Source organism: Pleurodeles waltl, chromosome 3_1, assembly GCF_031143425.1.
Source record: "Pleurodeles waltl isolate 20211129_DDA chromosome 3_1, aPleWal1.hap1.20221129, whole genome shotgun sequence".
Taxonomy (NCBI): domain Eukaryota; kingdom Metazoa; phylum Chordata; class Amphibia; order Caudata; family Salamandridae; genus Pleurodeles; species Pleurodeles waltl.
This window is the reverse complement of record NC_090440.1, coordinates 1565020677-1565036925: the sequence shown is the minus strand read 5'-3', so window position 1 is coordinate 1565036925 and position 16249 is coordinate 1565020677.

Genomic DNA, 16249 nt, shown 5'->3' with positions numbered 1-16249 from the left:
GCCCACTTACTGTTACCTCTGGCTATTCATTTTGCAGATGTTGTTGATTTGACAAATATTCCCGGTGTGATCACAACAGCCAGCTATAGGTCATTGATGCTCATTTTATGTACTGTTCATTTGCAATGGTTGTACCTGTCTCAATCAATACATATTTTAAATACATGACATACTCGAAATCGACTAATATCAAAGGGTGTTTATTGTAATGCTAAGATATGGAGGGGAAAGAGGAATGGAATGGGGTGATGATGGGGGAAAGTCCAGGGTATTGTTCCAGTCTGTTTGTAGCACAGGTGCATTGTCCAGAGGGACACAGGAAGGGGAGCAATGGCAGTTCAAGGTGGACAGGGTGACTGAGTGGGACACAGGGGGGACATTCAGGAAAGTCCCATTTCCTGGCGGTGGTCAGTGCAAGTGTCTCTGGCTTCTGTATGGATTGCAGGGAAAGTTTGTGGGGTGCTTCACCTGCTGCAGAAGGAGGGGTGCTGGTGGCCTGTGGGTCCTGTGGTGGGCCCTCCTGGCCAATAGCGGAAGCAGAAGTGGAAGGCTGTTCTGATGACTGGCTAGTGGCAGGGGCCCGCTGGTGTGACACTGCCTCTCTCATAATGTTGGCCACGTCTGCCAGCACCCCTGCTATGGAGATCAGGGTGTTGTTGATGGCCTGCAAGTCCTCCCTGGTCCCCTGATATTGTCCCTCCTGCAGCTGCCTGTTCTCCTGCACGTTGTCTAGGATCTGGCCCATTGTGTGCTGGGAATATTGATAGGCTCCCAGGATCTCGGAGAGTGCCTCCTGGAGAGTTGGTTCCCTGGTCCTGCCTCCCCCTGGCACACAGCACTCCTCCCAGTTTCCGTGTTGGCCTATGCCTCTTCCCGCTGAATAGTGGTGATCTGTGACTGGGATTGGCTTGGGCTAGTGGTCCCTGATGGGCCAGGTAGGTCATCTAGATCCTGAAGACCAGAGTTACTAGCATCAATGTGGGCCTCTTCTGTTGGGGTACTGGATAGTGCTGGCACATCATCTAAATTGATATTGGCAGGGCTACCTCTGGGGATGTAAATGACGTGTTATGGTTTATTTGTATGACATATTGTACATCCCTGGCTTATCCTCTATGGTTGGTGTTGCCCAGCCAGCTTTTACTTGTGCATGTTGGTGTATGGTGGGATTGTTAGTTTCCCTATGCTGTATATGCTTTAGTGATGTGTGTCCATGCAGGGCCATGAGGGGTGTCTATGCATTAGTACAGCATGCAGGGCTTGGCATTGGGATAATTGTGATGTGATGGTGGAGTGTGGGATGGATTGGAGTGATGGTAGTGAGGGTGAGGGTATGTGATGGCATGCAGGTAGAGGGATGATAATTCATGGAATTTGACTTACCACAGTCCAGTCCTCCTTTGACCAGTCCCTAAGGATGCAGTAATGCCAATTCTTGCTCCTCCCATGCTGTGAGTTGTGGGAGAGGAGGTGGGGGTCCACTGCCAAGCCTCTGGAAAGCGATCTGGTGCCTTAATGCTAAGGAACGTACCTTCCCCCATAGGTCGTTCCACCTCTTCCTGATGTTGTCCCTTGTTCTTGGGTGCTGTCCCGCGGCGTTGACCCTGTCCACGATTCTCCACCATAGCTCCATCTTCCTGGCTATTGATATCTGCTGCACCTGTGCTCCAAATAGTTGTGGCTTTACCCTGACGATTTCCTCCACCACAACCCTTGACTCCTCCTCAGTGAAACAGGGGTACCTTTGTGGTACCATGGGTGTTCTGTGATGTGTGTTGGTGAGGGTGTGTTGGGTAATATGTTGGAATGTGTGAAGTGGGGTACGTGAGGGATGTATGGGTGTATGTGGTGTGTGTGTGTCTAGTTGACGCAGTGGTCTTGGTGGCGCTCATTGGTATTCGTAAGGGGTTGTGGGTAATGTGGGTGTGTGTTTTATGGTGGTGTGGGTGTGGTGTGTGTATGGGTGTCAGGTGTGTGTTTTTTTAATTGTCCAATGTAGTGTTGTTTTGTATGTGGGTGTCCATTCTGAGCGCAGTGGTATGTACCGCCAATGGTTTACCACCGTTGAGTGTCCGCCATGGTGATTTGTGGGTCATAATGTGGTGGACATTGCTCTGTTGGCGTAGCGGTGTAGGTTTTGGGACTGCCAGTTTATCACTGACCTTTGGCCTAGCAGATTTGTGTATGTGGCTGTATTCTGTCGGATTGGTGTGTGTGTCATAATATGATGAATGATATACACCACCATGGCGGTAATTTGGCAGCCGTCAGCGTGGCTGTGGGCGGCATTTACCGCCAGTGTCGTAATGAGAGCCTTAATCTCCTGTGCTTCTAAAAAAAATAAACTGACCATGTAAATGTAATCTGATGCTCATATAAGTTCTCCATTGCTCGTTGGATCATGTGCGCTCCATATGGAAATGCAAAATATATATACTTATCTTATATAATGATATGGTGGCCCCTTGACAAAGCCAAGATACTTGTCTTGTATATTGATATGATCACCGCTTGACAAAGCCAACAGGACTGCCTTCATATAATGATGCAGTTACCCCAGACAAAACCAATAGGCCAGCGTGTATATTGTTGTGGTCACCCGTTGACAAAGACAATAAGCCTGTCTTGTATAATAATGTGGTCACCCCTTGAAAAAAACAGCAGGTTTGTCTTTATACAATGATGTTGTGATTCTTTGACAAATAGGGTTGTCTTGTATATTGATGAGGTCACCCTTTGCTAAAGCCAATAGGTTTGCCTTTACATTATGATGTGGTGACCCCTTGAAAAAGCCAAAATGCTTGCTTTGTATATTGATGTGGTGGCCTCTTGACAAATCCAATAGGCATGCCTTTTACATAGTGATGTGGTGCCACCTGAAGAAAGCCAGTAGACCTGCATTATTTTAAATGACACCACTTTCTTGTGATGAGTGCTCTCATTTGTTTCCCATGCCCGGGTGAGAGGTATTTTGGCCACCTCGGGTCGGGTCGGGCAAAGGCTTTCCTGCCACAGGCCAGTGACACAATAGTTAGGTATAATAGTAACATCACATTTTGTGTTAAAAAATCCTAGAAATTCACAGAAAAAAAGCAAAGGTTAAAGTGATGTTATAGTTAACAAGGGTAATAAGATCTTACTGCAGGTTAAATAAAAACACAGAATTTCAATCCAATAGTTAAGGGGATGTTATAGTTAGGTCTGATGATAATCTCATAATTTACGTTAGAAAATCATTCAAAAAAAAGAAAAGAAGAAAACTTAAAGTGACATTATAGTTAAGTGAAAATGGCTGTTAAGTATACAATCTTAAATGAAAAAACTGCTGAAATTCCCCAGTTTACTGAGCCAATTATAACTTGTGCCTCTGCCATGCACTACGTATGATATGACATATTAATTCACTCATAACATGTTCAATGATGTAATTGATGACACTTTAACCTTTTTAAACTAATAATTTGATCTGAATATAACATCACTTCAAACTTTTGCTTTTGTCAGGGTTATCCCATATATCACACTTATTGCCCTGGGGAGGTGGCGGTCCTTGGGAGTTGCTGGGGGGGATGTGTGGGCCCCCATGTTAATTTAAGAACTCCTGGGGTTTAGGCAGGCCTAGTGGGCCCTCCCACATACATATATTGTCAGTGCCCTGGGAAGTTGGCGGTCCCCGGGGCATGTGCTGGCCCAGTGGGTCCACCCACATGCATATATTGTCAGGTCCCCGCTGAGGTGGGAATCAGGGGTATGTAGCCCCCTACATTAATTTATAAACTTGTGCCATGGGGAGGTGGCTCTCCATACAGGCACTTCCTCATTCATAAAAAGCAGTACCCTGGGGAGGTGGCAGTCCCCAGGGCTTCAGTAATCTCTAGGAGGGGGCCCATGCACCATCGTCTTTAAAATAACATGCCTGCAGTAACTAGGCCACACTGGGGCAAAATGAAAAGCAAGTGAGGGAGACTATGCTTGCTTTTTTTTAAAAAATCACTGCAAAATTCATGAATAGTCATGAATTTTGCCTCATGTTTTTAAATAAATGCCTTTTAGCCATGGGTGGGTCCCTGTGGGACCCCTGCACCAAGGCTAGTGTGGTAGGGTACCCTGCCCCTTTTCTTTTTTCCTTACATTCATTTTTCCTCTGTGAAGTGTTGGCAGCCAGTCAGATCTATGCACAAGATCTGAAGGATTTGCAAAGCCTTCGCACCTCTAGACAAATTTGGGTTTCATTTAATTTCTCTTAAACAACTGAACGGATTAACACCAATTTAACAAAGAGTTAAATCTGCATACCGAAAAGCTATCTTTTTGCCAAATTTGGTGACATTCTGTCCCATGGTTCGGGCCGTAGTTGTGTTCAAAACTCCTATGGGAATTACCCACTCAGATCCCTCAGGCATGTTGCGCACCATCTCACACATCAACTCAGACTATCACACACCAACTCACAGACCCATTGACACCCCGATGCACGCGCCAAGGGTGGTGGAAAGTGTGGAGTTTGATGGTTAGGGGGGTTGCGGGCAACCCCTACTGTGCACAGCAGAATGCAGTGCATGTTGCAGTGTTTTATTTACTTAAAAGAACTCTTAACTGCTGCATTTCAATGGTTTTGTATGAGTAAATTCAGAACCTAACTATAACATCCCTGTAACCTTTGTTTTTTTGGTGAAAAAAAACCCTTTTATATATATTTTACTGTTGACTATAATTTTTGTTTTGCCTATAATTTTGGCACCATTTGGCAAATCTTCATGATGAAATGTTAAAAACTAGTTTGCTACTCACTTTTGCTGCTGTTTCGAAAGTTTCAGGGTGATTCCTTAAGTGGGGGCCAAGAAAAAGTCTCAAAACATGTTTCCCTCATGCAATTTCCCATAGGGATTGTAGACACAACTCAGATACAGATATCTCCCTTAATACTTTTGTTTTCATTTTAATTTTAAAATTGGCTAGGCCCAGGTATGGTTTACCCGGGGCCAATATTTAGCTCAAGGAGTGGGGCTTACACAAACACTTTTCCCCATATGAATAAAAATAAATGTGCTGCCCACAGATACTGGTCTATTGTGGGGGATAATATTTCAAAAAGCCAGGCCCCTGCTGTTATTTTTATACCATAATGCTGCAGTACTGCACAAAAATCAGTTTTTAGCCCCAGGCGCCCTCAGGGACCCCCCTCCACAAGGCCTCAGAGGGCAAGAAATTTCTACCCTGCCCCCAATATTTTTTTATTTTTTCTAAGTACAGTAGGGGAACTGAGTCCCAGAGCCCTAAAGTTATAGATGTTGACACTTATCAAACATCTTTATAGATGTTGATGAGAGCCAATCATTTTGTATCTTGTAATCTGCCAGTTTGTGGTAATTATGCTGCCTGAAATATCTATACATTTTGAGCATTCATTTCTCAAAACCTACTGAGTGGACTTACACTAAATCACAGAAAGCACTCGTTCTGGGTAAAGGCCTAGCTTTATGCCAAATTTGGTCTGATTCTGTTCAGCTCTTTTGGCTGTTGCACTGTTCAAAATTCCTATGTGAAATTGCAGGAGAAAAAATGTGTCTTGGGACCCTCCTTTTTCTTTGCTCCTGCTTGAAGCATCATCCTGAAAAAGCTGAGGAAGGAGCTGAATTGGATGAACCTTTTTTTTAAGTTTCATGGAGATTTATCAAATGGCGTCAAAGATCTTAGCAAAGCAGTAAAAACTATTTCCTATGGAAACTCAGTCCTAACTTCAAGTCTGCAGTGGTAACCACCACTGTGTAACATATGTATATTCACTGAAGAAACAAAGATTAAAGTGTATTTATAATTAGGTGAAAATGTCAGTTAAAAAATTAATTTTTAAACTAAATACAACTGGCGCCTGCCATGCAATGCTCATGACCTCATATTCTACATCACTCATGACCTGTTCAATAACATCATTCATGACATTTCTGATGACATCTTAAAATAATTCATTGAGGGTTTCATGATGCTTACTTCAGTCACACTTCAGACTTAAGTCTACAATATACTGCTGGTTGTTGTTTTACCATCATGGGCTATGTCTTGGATTTTCCAATCACTCTATGTTTTATTTTAGTCTAGTTGCTTATAATGCAGAGTGAGAATTCTTTAGCTGGTTCACAAACATTATTCCAAATAAGGTGAACCTTTTTTCTCCTGTTATCTGCGGAACACCCACCACCAGCATTAAGAGGCCCCTTGCATTAATGTATTGACCAGTTGATGAAGGCAGCAGACATCATTTTTTTCAAATCAGGTAAGAAAAGAAGTACTAAGAGAAAACAGGGATTTTTATTTTTGTTCTGAGTTGTCAGAAATGGTTAGTGGTCAATATTTACAAAAGGTAGGGTAAAGACAGTAAGGGCCGTATTTATACTCTGGTTGCGCCGAATTTGCGTCGTTTTTTTCGACGCAAATTCGACGCTAAACTAACGCCAACTAACGCCATATTTATACTATGGCGTTAGACGCTTCGGGCGCCAAAGTGCCCGGAGTGAGCGTCATTTTTTAGCGTGAACCCCTTCCTTGCGTTAATGAGATGCAAGGGAGGCGTTCCCGTCTAAAAAAATGACTCCCAGGCCTTTACGTGGTATTTATACTCCCGGGCAAAAATGACGCCCGGGAGTGGGCGTGGCCAAAAACGGCGCATTTGCGCCGCTTTTTAACGCCTGGGTCAGGGATGGCGTTAAGGGACAAGTGGGCTCAAAATGAGCCCACAGTGCCCTCCCCTGCCCCCAGGGACCCCCCCTGCCACCCCTGCCCACCCCAGGAGGACACCCAAGGATGGAGGGACCCATCCCAGTGAAGTACAGGTAAGTTCAGGTAAGTATAATTTTTGTTATTTTTCAAATTTTTTTTGTGGCATAGGGGGGCCTTATTTGTGCCCCCCTACATGCCACTATGCCCAATGACCATGCCCAGGGGACATAAGTCCCCTGGGCATGGCCATTGGGCAAGGGGGCATGACTCCTATCTTTACAATTATAGGAGTCATGTTGATGGGGGATGGGCGTCGAAAAAAAATGGCGCAAGTCGAGTTACGACGATTTTTTCGACGTAACCTGACTTGCCCCATTTTAAGACGCCCATACGCCATTTTCCCCCTACGCCGGCGCTGTCTGGTGTACGTGGTTTTTTTCCACGCAAACCAGGCAGCGCCGGTCTGCTTGCGCCGGCTAACGCCATTCCATAAATACGGCGCCCGCCTGGCGCTTCAGAATGGCGTTAGACGGCGCAAAAATTTTTGACGCTAAACTGCGTTAGCGCAGTTTAGCGTCAAAAAGTATAAATATGGGCCTAAGTATATAACTACTACTGATGGGAAGCTGGGTGCTGCTCAGCGTGATCAAGCCATTAAAGCAGATATGCGGTATGGTAAATTTTTCAATATTGATTTGGAGGGGGTTGGACCCGTGACTTCAGGTATGAAGAGAGGATTACGGGGGTGGCAGAGTTAGACAACTGCTTTGTGATGAGCCAGGGGCGGGACATAGGCTTTGTCATCAGTGTGGCTTTCTGTTCAAATAAAGGTGATGCTGCACTAACTAGTAATGCCAAGTTGTAATTTAAAAAAATGAAAAGACATATATTGAAGGAAAAAAACACGGCACTTTATTAGCAAAAAACCTAAAGCCCCACTCTTAACTCCTGAGACAGGCACACCAGATCTGCCAGACCCTCAAATACCTAGGGCCTGATTTATGTATCACCCTTGCACCATGCAGGGTGACACATCGCTGTGCAAAACCTAGAATGAGATATACCAAGTCAAGCGAGGCAACCTTGTGTGGCCCTGCATGGCTTGGTAAATGTGGAATAATACAAGACAGCTCAAGTGACTGCTTTGGATTAATCTGTGTGGTGGAGGTGTAACATGGATGGAGGATGGGTGTTCCCATGCATCCACCCATGTATTCTGAAGCAGTCCCAGATTTACCAGCACTAGTAGACCTTGGAATGCATCAGAATTGTAAGCCTCCCCACCAAAGGTGTAATGAGGTGAACAATCTTTTTTTTCTCCTTGTTGTTACCCCTTTCTAAGTGTGCTGCATTCTGTAGCATATGGTGAAAGAGAAAAATGCCTCTAATGATTGTTTCCCTTCCTGCAAATAAATAATACTGCCTGTAATGTAGGCATCCTTTCTTCATTGCGCGAGGGTGCCTGTGTTGGCACTAGGCTTCAGATTGTGTGCCAGCACAGGCAGGGGGCAGGGATGTGCTATATCTTGATATGTATGGTGCATTCCTAAAGTCCCTTCATGGCAACCAGTCTCCTTAAAATGTCTTGCTGATTTTTCTGCAGTGAGCACTGGTCCTTCTTCCTTCAGACTTTTGAGTACTTATTTAAGGAGAGCATCTGTGGTTGGGGAGTGGCTTGGGACCTTGGCTGCGTGCAGTGTTGGAGATGGCATGCCCAGCACCCCATTGGTATGTGAACTCAGGCAAAGGTGGCAGATTTTCCCTCTTCCTCTTCCTGGACCACAAGCTGATAGTACTCCATTGTAAATGTTTCCATCTTGTGGAGGTGCAGTAAAGTAAATATCTCCCACTGGAGTTCCTGGATGTGGCCACCAGCAGAAGCAGCTTGATGATCCAAGGAACATGAATTGTACTGCAAAATATAAACACTTGTTTATAAAGTCAAACTGTAATATTGCTGGTCTTCTAAGGCCAGTCAATTTTTGTGTGTTTTTTTTGTCATAAGATCTTTATTTCCTATACAAGTTCTCATAATGCAATACATGACATTAATTATTCCATGACCAGCACCATAATTAAAAATATTTTTTTATGAAATAGATGAAAAGTGAAAATTAATTCCTGGGATGAAGGCCACTTTCACCACACATTTCAAGTGTTATTAAAAATGACTGAGCTGCAGAATATAACCATTGAAACATATGGCACAATAAGGCCCATATTTATACTTTTTGGCGCAAACCTGCACTAACGGAGGTTGCACCAAAAAGTATAGCGCGGGCTAGCTCCATTCCTATACGCCAGCCGGGCTCCATATTTAAGGAATGGCGCTAGCTGGCGCTAAGGCCCTCGCTATCAGGGCCTGGGGGGCGTAGGCAGAACCGGGGCTTGTGCACAAAATTATGGCGCTACAATTTTTAAAGGCAAGAAAATTGCCTCTAGGCAGTGTAGCACCATTTTCTGGTGCACAAGCCCCATGGACAAGACAGGAGCCATGCCCACCACCCCAATGGCCATGCCCAGGGGATGGCCATTCAGGCCAGTTCCATGCAGGGGGCCCCAAGTCAGGGCCCTCGAGCGGCGTTGGACAAAAAATATTTACCTGGACTTACCTTCGGATGCATCCCCCAGCCGTAGGTGACGTCCTGGTTAGGTAGGGGTGGGTGTGGGTGACCCTGGAGACAGGGAAGGGCACCTGTGGCCAAATCTCATGGCCTCCGACCATGGAAATCTGCCTACTAGTCCCCTAACGCCTGCCCATACCCAGGCGTTAATAATGGCGCTAAGCAGGCTTAGTGCCATTATTTAAGGCCCTCCTCCTCCTGTGCATGATTTTGTACAGGAGGATAAATAAGGCACTAGGGCCTTTAAGGCATTTTTTGTCCAGGAATGCCTATATTGCATCTCATTGATGCAAGGTAGTTTTCCAAAGGCAGAAAATGACATTAACTTCAATATTTTGGTGCTAGACATGTCTAGCACCAAAATATAAACATGGAGTTAAGTTTGCGCCGGATTTGTGTAAAAAAATGATGCAAATCCGGTGCGAACAGAGTATAAATATGCCCCTAAATTACTCAATGATTGTCATCACTGGGTAGTTATAGTTAGGTCTGCATCTCCTTAGAAAGAGTGTTTTTGTTTCCTAATAACATTGGTGCCATTTGACAAAGGTTCACGAAAAATATTTCATCCACTTCAGCTACTTCCTGAAAAGTTTCTGGAAGATCACGAAACACAAAATCCCCATGCATTGTTCATAGACTTTTTTTGAACTGCACTAATCCAAAAACTTTCTGAACGGAATTACACCAAATTTGGCAGGGAGCTAAATCGTGGTCTAGGAAGTGTGCTTTTCATGATTTCATGTAAATCTGTTTTTGAAATATGAAGGAACAAATAATATTTGTATATCAGGACTGTTGGAATCAAGGGGCTCACATGAGTGTCCCTCAAACCCAATTTTAGAAAAGAGAGTGCTATGATTGGCATAGGGAGAATTTTCCTTTGGGCTAACTCCCTCTAACAGGAGTCTGGCTCCAGTGGGAGCAAGTGATCTGATTGGCTGCATGGAACATGAGAACAAATGCTGCATGCAGCCATTAAAGGACTCAGGGACACAATCCCCTGTCCTGAGAGTATTTAGGAAAAAATATATAATATATAAGGGGGCGGGATAGGAATACCCTGCTTCCATAACTCTTGTGGGCTGAATTTCTTTTTTTTATGCTTCAATTCCATAAAAGTCCTGTGGGACTCCTCTGGGATCACTTCATATTAAAAAAAGAAATGGCAGCCTGGGGGCCCCTGTGTATAACAGAGGGGAAGGGTGAGTGCGACCCCTTTCATGAGCCTAACTTTGGTTCAAGGAGGGATTCACAGACCAAGGGACCTTTCCTATGACACCAGGGACAATATGAAAGGGAAGGGGGCCATGCAGCCCCACCCAAGCCTCACTAACCCCCCAGGGACTCAAAGGAGTAGGAGTAGTCCCCACCATAATGTGATGTGAGGGCCATGGGTGGGCTCCTGGGCATCAACATAAGGCCCCCAGGGCATGGGTCCCTGGGGCCACTATTGTCTTGAGGGGGGTAAGCATGTTTTGGCACTGAGGATGTGGTCCCCAGGGCCCTAAGTGGCTCAGAGAGGTGAGCTACCCACCCCTTCACCTTAATAAAAAACATACCGCCCTGGGGGTCAGGGACCCCAGGGTCTTTAGCGGTTCAGGGTATGGGGCTCCATGCCCCCTACTCTTAATAAAAACATATGAACCAGGGAGTAGGGTCTCTGAAGTCTGCAAATGCTCTTGGGGGTGTGCACAAAAATATTAAAAAAGGTGTCCAGGGTGGGCACCAGAATTCACTGCTCCCTTGAAGAAGGCCCCTATAATGTCCTGCAAGGGCTTTTGTATGTTATGTTTGCTTGGTGGTGCTTCTAGAATATGTAGGAGCATCATGAACCCTTTTTTTTGTTGTTGGGTGCTGCAACGAGTCCAGCAATGATAGCAAAATCATAAAAGAAGTTAGTCTCCTGGGCCATTAAATCCATGACCCCAGGAGAACTTACCCCATTTTTTAAAAGACTCCTAACTGGACCTATGTGCTCTTCAGCTATAGTGCAAGACCCTCTTGTGGATGTTTTTATGATTGCTCTACACAGCTGCCCAATATATCCCTCAATCTCTGTGCCTTGTGGGCCTGATTCACAACTTTGTGTAAGTATTCACAAAGGCATTTTACCAGTAGTATCTTTATGACTGCTGAGTCTCCACATCTAAAAAAGATTGGACTACTACTCCAGTCTACAACACTCTACTCCACTCTATGCCCCTCCACTCTACAACACTGTAGGGCATGCCACTCTATGACACGCCACTAAACTCTATTGTACAAGATGCCTGTTGAGTGTATGCCACTGCACTCTACAACACTCTTCTCCACACTATGCCCCTACACTCTACACCATTCTACTCCACTCTACAATGCCGTACAAAACACCATCTCACTTCACTCAATGAAACAGCACTGCACTCATGATATACCACTCCTCTCTATGACACATCACATTAATCACAATACTGTACTCCACTGTACAACACCCCACACCCTTCCACTGAACCACATGCCATTCCACTGTACAACATTCTATTATGCTCTATGTGTCACTACAGTATGACACTCTACAAGAAACCTCGCTATAACATGCCACTCCACTCTACTGTATGACACGCCACTCCACTCTACGTCACAATACTTTACTATACAACATGCCACTCCACTGTATGACATCCCACTCCACTCTAAGAAAGTCCACTCCACTCTACAAAACACCATACCACTCCACTCTACAACATTCTACTCTACACTATGCCACTCCACTCTGTGCCAATCTACTTCACTTTACAACACTGTACACTCTACTATACAAGATAACACACAACTGTATGCCACTGCACTTTATCACACTCTACTCCACTGTATGCCCCTAAATTCAACAGCACTATACTCAACTCTATGACACACCATTGCACTCTACGACATCCCACTCCACTCTGTGAAACACCACTCAACTGTATACCACTCCACTCTGTGCCTCTTCAGTGTATGCCACTCCACTCTATGCTACTCTACTCTATGCCACTGTACTCTACAGAACAACACTCTATGGTACAACACTGTACATCATGCCACTCCATGCCATGACACTCAACTACAGAACGAAATGCCACTCCACCCTATCTCATTCCACTCCAGTGTACCATATTCCACTGCACTGTACAACACTGTATGACACTCTATAAGAAATCAATCTAAAACACACCACTCTGATCTACTGTCTGATACACCATTCCACTCTACACCACTCCACTCTACTATGCGACATGCCACTCCAGTATACATCCAAACGCCACTCTACTCTAAGACTCCACTCCACTCTATGAACGTTCATTAGAATCTACAGCATGCCATGCAGTATATTCCACTCTACTTCACTCTATGACACTATACTCTATAACACTATGCTATAAGACACTCTCCTCCACTGTACTCTATGATATTAAACTTAACAACACTCCACTAGATAACACTTGTCTATGATTTCAAACACCTTTTTATTAGAAAACATAGAAATTCAATGTAAAACCACTTGCACCACTCTACTGAACTCCACTCCACTCTAACACACTGTATAACAAGCCACTCTATAACACACAAATCAACTCTACTCCACAACAAGCCACTCCACTTTAGAAGACTCTACTTCACTGTATGCAATTCCACTCTATGGCACTCCACTGCACTCTACTATGCAAGATGTCACTTGACGTATGCCACTGTACTCTACAACCCTCTATTCCACCCTATGGCCCTACACTCTACACACTCTATGCCACTCCATTGTAAAACACTGTACTCCACTCTATGTCACTCTACAACACGCTATAGGTGTGCCAACTCCCTGTAACCACCGAGAGAGTTTTTCTCAACTCTGGTGAATTATATACTTAGAATACTATAGTTTTGGACACATTGAAAAGAAAAATGTATTTGTTTAGTAAAGAGAGTGTGATTATATTTCAGTGTACATCTTAAATATTTACATTTGAAAAGTAATTAAAACAGGAGTGTGACTGCTGACACACCTAAACTGGAACACCCAACCTTTAGGGAGGGAGCCTGAGACCTAATCTCTAGGCCACAGGTAAGATGTTGCTATTTTGATGGCAAAAAGACATCATCGTATCATCAGTAGGAATGTTTAACAGTCAAAACACTAGTAAATAAACAGATACACTGCATGAGATACCACAACTTGAACTGTCATCTTATTTAGTGACAGTCCAAGAGCCTTACCAGTAGGCCACAAGAGACTCTCTTCTGCTATGCTTCAAAAGGTAGATATGATATTTGAACCAAACATCTTGCTTGTGTGCCACTTTGAAGTCATTCTATGGAGAGACTATTGTTATTGCAATGGTCTCTCTATGGGATAGCTTCAAAGTGGCATATAAGCAAGATGCTTGCTGCTAATTGAGGACCGCGGGGGAAACCTGAAGGCCTCCATGGTCCTAGCTAGCTCACAGCCATTGCTCCCACAAGAAGGGAGTTTCTACAAATAGCTTATTTCTGTGCAGGGAAACAGATGAAAACTCCTGTTTCTGCAAGAAGGAGCTGTTTGACAGCTCCCACTTGCAGAAAGCTGAGCTATGTTTGCTTTTGCTGTCAGCTCCCACCAAGCAAAAGCAAACAGCTATGTCTCAGGGGTGGGCACCATGGTACATAGCAGGAGCCGGCCCTGGGGGGTAATGGTCCCCAGGGCCTGTGTATGGCTCCACGAGGGGGGCTGCATGGCCTCCCTCCAACATAGTATTAACTCCAGGGAGGTGGTAATTTCTGGGGCCAGGGGTCTGCACAAAACACTCTTCAATCTTTTTTTCAGGAATGGCTTCTGGGAGTTCTGTTGCTTCTTAAATTTAAATAAGTATGGCATATTGGAAAAAATGTGCACAGAATGATAGAAATTGTTTTTCTTTTGTTTTTGAGATCCACGTGTGGATTCGCGGATCTGAATGATATAAAAAAAAAGAAGTATAGAAAAATAGAAAAATAAATGCATGGTTCATGATTTGACTCTGGCACAATTTCCGTATATATCACCCACATCAAATCGTAAGTTGTTGTGGTATGTAAAGCCCATGTTATGTCTCTGAGGAATGCAGAAACAGTTTTCTTAACATGTTTCCTGGATGTGTCTACAGTATTTGTGGGCAGAATTGAGTTGACCAGTTCCATTTCTGCCTTTGGCAAACGTTTGAAAAAAACAAAGGCAGTTTATGGAAAGAGTGTCATTAATTTTCCAAAGGTATCCTTTAGTAGGATTTCCAAACCAACCCAGGTCATTGCCACCACAGCACACAATCATAAGGTCTGGATGTTGGCAATCCTTAATGGTTTCAACCAAAGGGAGTAATTGATACCACATTAACCCTTTTTGGAAAACCCAGGTAATGTCCACATTAGAGAAACCCAGGTCCCTGTCAATACCACTTTTTGTACTCTCTCTAGCCCACAACAAAAAGCTGTGCCCCGCAATTCACACTCTGAACATCTTCGAGGTAATGTAGAGGAGCACACAGGAGAAGGCTGCAACTGAATGAGGCTGGTTTGAAATTAAATTCAGTTAAAAAAGAGGGTAGAAGGTGGAATCTGAAAGAACAGATTTGATAGGTTGTTGTAGCCATGTTTTTTTGGTGGAGGTAGGTAGTGACGTTATGTGAATTGTAAGCAAATGTTGGATTGGCTTTATTAAAATTGGAAATCAGTACAACTATCTGTGATATCTTTATTGTGAAAACTTCAACAACACCTGCAAAAGATTATTTAAAAGTAAGCATGCTCCACTCAGAAACTGTTATGAACATGTGACCTGCTAGAGCAGAATGTTGCAGACTGCTAGTGGTAACACAGCTACAGGAGCATGAGGGGGAAGTGAATACAAAAATACTAGACTGTTAGTTAATTGTTGCAAATGTAGAGGCAATAACAAATTTAAATTATTATTTGTTGTTGAGATTTGCTTTTGTCTGAAAAAAGCGTACTTGTGTTTTTAATATGTTGAAAAAATAATTTCCAAATTCCCTCGTGGATGCGTGGATCCGCAGATCCACTCGCATTCTTACTCTTGAGGCTGCACTGACCACTGTGGTGGATCCGCAGATCCGGCAAAACTCCTACCGAATTGGGCTATCTTTTGAGGATTGTTGGAAATAGTTAACTATAGAAGCCAGTCATAAGTGGTAGAACATAAGTTGAACATGAAAGGGAGACTGTGATTGGTTTTCTGATTCAGTATCCTTGAAAGCAAAGTTGAAAAGGTTGTCAATAATGGCTCCCTTCTTTGAGAGTAGATTACAATTCTGGTGGATGTTTTTTGTGCATTTCTCAGTGAGAAGAAATTCTAACTGATACTGAAAGACAAACATGCACCTCAACAAGCACATTTATATGGTCTGTCTAGTGAAATGTAGTTTATTTAACAAGGTATATATAAAGGAAGGAATGAATATTGTGTGAATGAAACTGAGCAGTATGTTGACAAAATGCCCTAACACATATAAATCGTGGGTTTGTGATTCAGGTAAAGAGATTATACAAGTCATCCAATAAATAACTGCAGGATTTAATTGAAATTAGAAAGGTGATTGATGTCCATTTCTGTTTTGTTTCAGTAGACTAAACTGACACATGAGTTATGTTGAAGCTTGTATACAGATTGCAGTGATTAGTCATTAGAGGCAAGATTATGGGTCTGGCAATCTTAAAACCGCCAGACTTGAAGTGGCATCCGGACTGCCGCATCTGTGGCAGTCTGACCACCACATTACAAGTCTGGAGGTTGGACTGCTAAAAGACCGTCGTCTCTGCCAGGATGTCTGATCCCGACGGGCTGACAGCAGTCTCAGTTGTGAAAAGCCAGGGCAACGCTGAAGTCAGCATCACCCTGCTGATTACAACCATGTCATGGGCAGTGC